Here is an 8,364-nt window from a genome sequence, read left to right as displayed (position 1 = left end):
CAAAGGACCAAAAAAAAAAAATTGTTCAACAACAACCTTGGCTCTAAATACCACAACTAAAAGTAATAATTTATTCAGCAACTGCCTTTTGGGGTGTAGCAGATTCCCTTGATCTACTCTATCTCCTTCATTTCCATCATCAGTTTCTTCATCTTCTAGTTCTTCTTCACTTTCTTCATTTGTATCTACTACTTCTTGGCTTTGTTCTTCATCTCTTTCTGAGGATTGATTGTCAGTTTGGCTATCAATTTGACTATATCTTTCCTCAACATTTGCTGATTCATAAATAGATTGTCTACTTGTTGCAACAAGTGTAGAACTTGTTGCAACAACTACAAATCTGTTAGATATCTTCTACAAACAGAACCAAATAACTGAAGCTATGTCCAACAGATTTATAGTTGTTACAATAGATTATCTACTTGTTGCAACAAGTGTAGAACTTGTTGTAACAACTACAAATCTGTAGGATATTTTCGACAAACAAAACCAAATAACTGAAGCTATGTCCAATAGATTGTCTACTTATTGTTGCAATAACTACAAATCTATTAGATATCTTTTACAAACAGAAGCAAATAACTGAAGCTATGTCCAACAGATTAGTGAGTTGTTGCAACAGACTGTCTACTTGTTGCAAAAAGTGTAGAACTTATTGCAATAACTACAATTTTGTTGGTTATCTTCTACAAACAGAACCAGATAAATACCAGGACAAGAACAAAAAAACTATCTGTTGGATATATTTTTCTAAACCCTGAACCATACCGGGACAACAACAGAAAAATCATCTATTTCACTACAAACACACAACAACAACAACCTGAATTTTATCCAAACTTTTCCTAAACCCAAAATAGAAACTTTCTTTCAAAACAAAATTAATTTTTTTGGGGGTGGGTGGGGAAAGTAAGAAACCAAAAAAAAAAAAAAAAAATTCAAAACTTCTTTTAAGAAAAAACATTTTTTTGGGGGGGGGGGGGGGGGGGGGAAGGAGGCGCGTTTAAAAACAAAAAGAAAAACTTTTCAAAACTTTTTTTTTTTTGGGGGTGGGGGTGAAAAAACAAATAAAGAAAATTAATATTTTAAAAAAAATTGGGGGGGGGGGGAGGGCGTGAGGGGTGGGAGGAAGAGGAGCGGGATTGGTAAAAAACAAAAAAAAAATCAAAACTTGGGAGGGGGTGGGGTAGCGTTGGGAGGGGGGTGAAAACATAGATTTAAAAAAAAATCAAAACGTTAAAAAAAATGGGTGGAGGGGTAGGAGGAGGAGGAGGGGGTGGCGAAAAAGCAAATAAAAAAAATTAAAACTTTTTTTTACAAAAAAAAAATTGTGGGGGGTGGGGGTAAATGGAGGAGGAGTAGCTAGTGAAAAAGCAAATAAAAAAATATCAAAACTTGTCTTAAAAAAAAATTGGTTGGGGGGAGTGTGGGGCGGGAGGAGGGGTGGGAGGAGGAGAAAGGGGTTGGTGGGTTTTTTGGATTATGTTAGGATCTTTTTGTATTTTGTAAAAGATTAAGAAGTTTGAAAAAAATACATTTTAGACCCAATCTTCTTAATCCCCAAATTTAATTGAGTTTTGATTTGATGTGGTCCCCACAAGTCACCTTCAATAATTTCACAACTAAAAGGTCACCTTTAGTTAAATCTTCCCACTTTCTGAGTATGCATATATGCATACTATGTTTTTTTCAATATCTGAAATGTATAATATATTTATTTTTAAACATAGTAAATATATTATTCAAATAAAATATATTTAAATTTTAGAAAAATATATAAATTTAATAAATAAATTCATTATTTGATTAAAAAAATGAAACATTATATTTGCTAGTGACAGCGGAGACGGTTTGTAGTGGTGATGGTTAGGTAGTAGCTAGTAATGGTGGTGGTGATAGTTGTGGTGGTGGAGGTCGTTGGTGTTAGTGATTGATGTGATACGGTTGCAGTTGTGACAGATGGATTGGCTGATATTAGTAGTTGGCGGTGTTGGTAGAGATGGCTAAAGAATGAATGGTGGTTGACGCCGGTATTGATGGTAGTTGACGGCAGTGCTAGTTGTGATGGTGAAAATGATTGGTAGTAGGAATTGACCACAGTCGTGGTAGTGACTATTGAAAATGGACGTTTAGATAGCTTAGGCAATGGACAAATTTCACAAGGTATATGAAACTTATAATAAACATAAACATGAATTTCATTGATATTTCTCACATTAGACAAAGAAATCTATCCTCCCCAAACTCCATTTGTGGGATTACATTGTGTATGTTGTTGTTGTAGATAAAGAAATGTATCCTACTCTACTTTGCCATAACTTTTTGGAAAGGTCAGAATTAGAATAACTAGACAAAGGCAAAAAAAAAAAAAATTGCCATTTGATTGAAATATTGAATTGAAATCTTTACGATAAGATTAACTAGAATGAAAAAAAATGGTTGACTATGCCACAACATATAAAATGCATTTGTGGATTCATCAAGGACCATTGGGCTCTCACTGAAGGGGCTACATGAAACAATTAGAAGAAAAAATATCAATATATGATGAAACTGTTCATGTAATTTATTAATAGATAAGTGATTAAAATTAAAATTAAGAACAAATAAGACATTTGACAGAGCTTGTATGTTTGACTTTTACTATACAAGAATTAGAAAATTTCACACCAGTAGCTCTAGGTAAAAGATCAAGTGAAATAAGGAATTTCTAATTGAAAGCCAATATATTCATTTTTCCTTTAGTCTGTTATCCGGTAATTAGGACTGATTTGTTGTTCTTAAGTCTTAAAGTAGAAAGAAAAGGGTAAGAGACTTGTACATGCACATTATTTGTTATGGCCTCAGATTCAGATGTGTGATCAGCTATTTTTCATTGCTAAAGTAGTTGAACAATTTGATTTAATTGCTCTTGAGCGAGCAAACTCCCTGACTATAGTGTATCCATAACATAACATGACTGATTTTCTGCATTTTTTCCTATTACAACCACATTACCTTGTGCTGAATTACAATTTCTTGGCTTAATAAACTGAATGGAAAATCATTATGTTTGAAGCACCGCTCTGTGGAAAGGTCTGGCTTCTTGCAGGAATTTGCAATTGATATTGGGTTTCTTGTTATCATAAGAACCTTTCTGAAACTTGTTATTAGGATACTTAGGATCGAGATATTTAAGATTCTATCTAGTAGCAAAAAATGAAAACTCTCACCGGGATGCTTAGGATTGTTATGAAGTTCTAACTGTTTTTCTTCTCATGCATAAGCAAAGCATGAGCATTAGCAACAGTGAACAGAGAAAAAACAATTAGAATATTACCACTTGGATTTTTCATGAGTCATTCAAGCTCATGAAAAATTGGAACAACCACTAATCCTGTTTTGTCTCAGATAATTTTCTTTTTGGCTCCACATGTACAACTGTAGATGCAGATTGTATATGTATCAAGAGTATCAAGCTCATCCCATGGTCGCTTGATCTTTGTATATTAGGTTGCTATGTCACTAGCACCTTGTACAAGGTCACTCAACTCCTTTTCAAGATGAAATAGTTTAACACCATAAATTTGCCAAACTATGCTTCTAAATCAACCCAAAAATCTTTGGCTGTGGTAGAGTACATCACGCTTTCAGAGATGAGAGAATTTAAATTTCAGGAGATGATCATATTATAGGCCCTACTCCATGCTTTGTGTAAATATCACCAGTTGGTACAACGGTGGTTCTATCAATAAAATCACCCTTGTTTTTAGTCGTGAGAGTAATCATCATGTCTAACTCCATACAGCAAAGCTTTTGCTGTTAAAAGTTGTGTTGGTGAGTTATATAGTTGACTCGTGGCCCTTGGGCATCTCTCCCTTATTTTATTTCTAGTTCCTCCTACAGACAGTTTTATTTCGTCTCACAGGACATATATCAGACATTTCTAGTGCTCTTGTACTACTAGACCAGGTTTTGAGGTTGTATAAGACTAAGTTACTCATTCCGCACTTCTTGTATTGTATGACCTTGTCGGATTATGTTCTAGTGAATTGTTGTTCTCCCGTTATTTATCAAATGTTTTCAAGACTCTTGAGAATGGTTCACCTACTAGTGGGTTAATGTAGGTGACATCATGGCTCATGAATTGAATTGTGACACTAATAAAGTTGTACTTAGTAAAAATGAGTCTTTTGCTGGTAAGGAATATGTACTTGAGGGTCAGTTTAAATTAAATGTTGCAAATGTTGTTTGTCGTGATGATAGTAATATCAAAAATAGTACTAATTTTTTGCTTTACAATATCTCTCATGATTCTTCTAATATATGGCAAGGCCGTTTAGGAGATGTTAATAATACTTCAATTAAGAGATTGATGAATCTGGATCATATTCTGAAATCTAATGTAAACTTGCATGAAAAAAGTGAAACTTGCGTGCAATCTAAATTACCTAGAAAACCTTTTATGTGTGACTCGAGAATCTGGTATGTTAGAATTGGTGCACAATGATGTTTGTAATATTCAAGTTTACTCTAGAAATGACAAAAGATACTTTGTGATATTCATAGATGATTTTTCAAAATATGTTGTTACGTATTTCCAATTCAAACAAAAGATGAAGTGTTGACTATGTTTACTTCGTATAAAAACGAGTTGAAAATCAAAAGGAAAAGAAAACAAAAATTATTCGATCGGATAAAGGTGGAAAGTACATTTATGCAATTTTTTTTAGTGAGAATGGAATCATCAATCATTGTCTCTTCCTTACACACCTCAATCAAATGGTGTTGCAGAGAGAAAAATAAAACTTTATTAGATATGATAAATCGTATGTTGTCATGTTCTGGTGTCTCTAATAATTTTTGGAATGAAGCGTTAGTGTCAGCATGTCATATTCTAAATAGAGTTCCTTATAAAAATTTAGAGAAAACTCCATATGAATTATGGAATGGGAGGAATTCAATTTTTGGGTTATTTAAGAATGTGGGAGTGCTTGGCAAAAGCGACGATTTCATAAACTAAAAGGAAGAAAGTAGGGCCGAAAATAGTTGATGGAGTTCTTGTGGGTTATTCTCAAGATAGTGTTACTTATAGGATTTGGTAATAAAATACGAAATCGCAGATATAAGTGTCAACTTTATTATGGATTCAAGAGGTGTTGTATTTTTTGAGGATATTTTTCATTTTAAAAGTACATTAAATAAATCAAAATCTTCTCATTGCACTCCAAATTTGGTAGACCATGATGAAGAAGATGAACAAAACGTAGAAGGTCTTAGAAGAAGCAAACGAGCAAGAGTAGAGAAACATTTTGGAGATGACTTTTATACATATCTAATAGAAGAAGATCCTCTAACTTATAAAGAAGCCACATCATCTATAGATTCAGTATATTGCAAAGATGCCATAAATTCTGAAATGAAGTCTTTACTTGATAATAGGACATGGATTCTGACTAAATTGCCAAAGGGGTGCAAACCTATCTGTTCTAAGTGGATATTTAAAAAGTTACTTAAGCCAGATGGGTAAATAGTAAAGTTCAAGGCAAGATTAGCTTTGGCGTCCATATATAAATGATCTATCAAATGGATATTAAATACCCATTTCTAAATGGTAATTTAGAAGATGAAATATGTATGGAGCAAGCAGAGGAATTTGTCATACCTGGATAAGAGAATAAGACTTGTAAATTAATAAAATCCTTATGGGTTGAAGCAAGTCCCCCAAATAATGGCATGAGAAATTGAATCAAGTCATATTATGAAATGGGTTCATGGTAAATTATTCAGAAAAGGTGTTTATAGCAAGACTTGTGACCTTGGATGTGTTATACGGTATTTGTATGTTGATGATATTCTCATCTTTGGTAGCAACTTGAATGTTATTAAAGAAATGAAAGTTATATTATCAAATAATTTTGATAGGAAAGATCTAGGAGAAGTATGTGTTATGTTAGGAATTATGATTCAGCGAGATCCTACAGGTGTTACATTACTCAATCACATTATGTAGAAAAAATATTGAAGAAATTCAATAAGTATGAGACTAAGGAAAAATGTTGGTAAGTCTGTTTCTCAATTGATGTATTCTCAAATTATTGACAGACTTATGTATCTCAGAAATGCTACTAGACCTAACATAGCACAAGTTTTGGGAAGGGTAAGTAGATATACAAGTAATCCCGATGAAAATCATTGGATGGCATTGAGAGGATATTAAAATACTTAAAAGGTACCATATCACTTGGTATACATTATCTAGGATATCATGCCGCGCTTGAAGGCTATAGTGATGCAAACTGGATTTCTGATTCAGATGAAACTAAAGCTACCATGGATAAGTTTTTACATTAGGTGGAGGCGTAGTTGCATGGAAATCCTTAAAACAAACATGCATTTCTCATTCCACTATGAAATCTGAGATGATAGCCTTATATGTAACGGTACAACATGTAAAATGACTTAAAAAATTTTACTAATGGATATTTCTATAATTGAGAAGCCAATTCCTGCAATTTGTATTCATTGTGACAACCAAGCGATTATTGCAAAATGCAAGCAAAAGAACTCAAATGAGCAAAAAAGACATATCCACTTGTGTAACACTCCGTAAATCCGGGTTAGGTGTAAATGTGTATAATAAGTATTGATGTGATATATTAGCTATATGAATCCTTTCGGGACGATTTGGGTGAAAGATAGTCGTTTTGAAGTCAAACCAAATAGTGACTGACTTATGCCCAGTTTTCGGGTAGTTACACTAGGAATATGAGAAAACTCAAAACATGATAGTTGTAGAATACCTTTTCATCCATATAATGTGGAGCTCAAACGGAGCTCTGTGATAGGAGTTATGCCCATTTTACTGAACGCTGTCGACAAAGTTGAAAACAAGAAATTTTAATAAGTGTGAAAATTGAGCTAGGAGCTCGCTGAGCTAAGCTCAGAGCGAGATATGGTCAAGCTATAGACCTCGCTCAGCGAGGTGTAGGGTCCAAAATGCCTATCCTATAAATTTAACACTCAACTCTAACCCTCTGTTTGTTTCCCGTGGTTCATTAATGTACAGTATGGTATGGTACAGTATGGTATTTTATTGTATTATACTGTATTAATGAACACAATGTTTGGATAGACTGTATCATTTGTTGTGGTTTAATAACATTTGTATTGTTTGGTTTAACTGTATGGTATTATATAATGACTTCTAAGTTTACTAAAACTTCCTTAACTCTTAATTAGAAAATTAGTTTATATATATATATATATATATATATATATATATCTATATATATATATTAATAAAACTAAGGTAAAGGATAAAATAGGAACTTTAAAAGATAAGTAGGTGGGTGGGGTAAGTGGTTGTGGGGTGGGGGTGGGTAGTGGTGGGGGTAGTGAGTGGGGGTAGTGGAGAGGTGGGTCGCGTGGAGGGTGGGTGGTTGTGGGATGATGGTGAGGGTGGTAAGGTGGGGGTGAATGGTTGTGGGGTGGGGTTGGGTAGTGATGAGGGGTAGTGGGTAGTGGGGGTTGTAGATGGGGTAGTTAGGGGTAGGGTGGTAGGATGGGGTGGGGGTAGTTGGGGGTGGGGTGGTGTGAGGTAGGTCATTATGGGATGAGGGTGGGGGTAATGGCTGGTAAGATGGGGGTGAGTGGTTGGGTGGTGATAAGGGGTAGTGGGTGGTGGGTGGCGGTGGGTGGGGTAGTTGGTCATGGGCGTGGGAGTGGGGGTGGGGTAAGGGTATAATGGAGAAATGAAATACATAACCACGCAAAAACTACTAAATCCGTGGTTACAAAAATTGAACTTTTTCATAGTTATTTAACCACGGAATTACAACGGGTTTACAACACCATACTACATAATTTTAAGAACAATAGATATAAACATGGTTTCATATAAAACTATACATTAATGAACCACGGGAAACAACCATCCAAATAGGGGGTAAATTTCAATCAAACATTCCAACTTCATAGAAAGCCCTTGAAGGACGACTTATTGAGATAAAACAATCCTCAGGTTTCCCAACACATCTAAGGTAAGTTCTTGATCAATTCCTGTCATTATTACCTTAATCTAACAAAGATTAACACTAGAAACCTCATCTATTCTATAGATTGTGAGATTCGATTCAAGAACGGTTGAAGAAAAGAATTGTTGAGAGGTAAGTTTCTATAATTCTAGTATAATTATGGGGGATTGTTTTGAGTTCATATATCATCCTAAATATGTTAGAATCCATTGGTGTATTGTATGAAAGCAAGAGCACAAAATTAGCTAAAAAGCCCTAGTTTTGAAAAAGGGTGGGAATTCTAAAGAAAAGTGTAAAGTTCTAATCTTTCTCATCTAAATCAATTGTAGAACCTTGAAAAAACTGCTTG

This window comes from Lycium ferocissimum, chromosome 5 (assembly GCF_029784015.1).
Source record: "Lycium ferocissimum isolate CSIRO_LF1 chromosome 5, AGI_CSIRO_Lferr_CH_V1, whole genome shotgun sequence".
Classification (NCBI taxonomy): Eukaryota; Viridiplantae; Streptophyta; class Magnoliopsida; order Solanales; family Solanaceae; genus Lycium; species Lycium ferocissimum.
This window is presented reverse-complemented; position numbering follows the sequence as displayed.